Source organism: Gossypium arboreum, chromosome 1 (assembly GCF_025698485.1).
Source record: "Gossypium arboreum isolate Shixiya-1 chromosome 1, ASM2569848v2, whole genome shotgun sequence".
In the NCBI taxonomy this organism is placed as follows: domain Eukaryota; kingdom Viridiplantae; phylum Streptophyta; class Magnoliopsida; order Malvales; family Malvaceae; genus Gossypium; species Gossypium arboreum.
In genome coordinates, this window is record NC_069070.1 from 119,436,603 (window position 1) to 119,438,057 (window position 1,455).

Below are 1,455 nucleotides of genomic sequence, written 5' to 3' on the forward strand. Positions count from 1 at the left end.
CCTCATCCAAATCCTTAAATCTCTCCCTTATCCCTCCTTAATCCAAGCATTTAAACTGATCCAACTCTCCTTTAGCAGAATCCACCTGAACTCCAACACTTACCCCTCCTGCACTTAAAAAAAATAAATGCATCTATTTGCCAACACAGGGAATCGATCCCTTGCCTTCCCAAAGCTCCACGCGCCACTTTTCTAGGAGTCTAGTGGCGTCACCCTTGCCACTTTACTAAGGCTCTTTTTGTGATGCAATTTACCCATCACCCCACTTAAGGCCACTTAGCCAGAACCCCTAACTCCTAAGTCTAAAATTCCAAAAATTCAACTGGGTTTTGGCCAACTCATGGGCCTTCTATAAGCCCATTTACCTACTCAAAATAATTCCACATCCAAATACAAAATTTTAAAAATCTTTACAAAATATTGAAAATCGCGAATAAACCCGAAAATCAGGATGTTACAAGATCCTACCTACCCTCCGGGTTTTACCCCACCTCATGTGCCCCTGCAAACCGAGGCACCTCCTAGAAGGCCATCTGTCACAGTGAGGCCTCAACATGGGCCAGTGGATGCTGGAATCCCCATAAATTTCCCATCTGGGTTGGGAAATAATTTGGGTGATAGCTCGGTCAACCCTATTACTCCTGATCTAGATTTAATAGAGAAGGAAAGAATGGCCGCTGAATCCTCGAAACAATTGGAAGATCGTTGCAGGTGGTTAGAGGAGAAGTTTAGGGTTTTAGAAGGCACTGGCAATCATCAGGCGATCGATGCTAAAGACTTAAGTTTGGTTCCAGATTTGGTGCTTCCTCATAAATTTAAGATGCCAGAGTTTGAAAAGTACAACGGGACTACTTGCCAGAGGCGCACATAACAATGTTTTGTAGAAGGATGACTGGCTATGTGAACAACGATCAACTATTGATCCATTGTTTTCAGGACAGCCTAATGGGAGCAGGGGCTAGGTGGTACAATCAATTGAGCCGTGCAAAGATCGGTTCATGGAGAGATCTTGCACAGGCTTTCATGCAACATATAACCATGTGGTGATATGGCGCCAGATAGGATCACACTACAAAACATGGAAAAGAAGCCGAGTGAGAGTTTGAGCGGTATGCACAACGGTGGAGGAAATAGCGATGCAAGTCCACCACCTCTTTTAGAAGGAAACGACCATGCTCTTCGTTAATACTTTGAAGGCCCCATTCATCACCCATATGATTGGGAATACTACCAAAATTTTTTCGATATGGTAATGGCGGTGAGATGATCGAGAATGCCATAAGAGGTAACAAGATTGAAGTTGGAGAAACTACCAAGAGGTCAGTTCCAAAGAAAAAGGAGAATGAAGTGAACAGTATGAGCTCATACAATAGAGATCACTCAAGGTCAATAACTGTCAATCAACCAAAGGTGACTACGAGGGGGCAACAAGGTTCGACAAAGCAGGAATCAAGT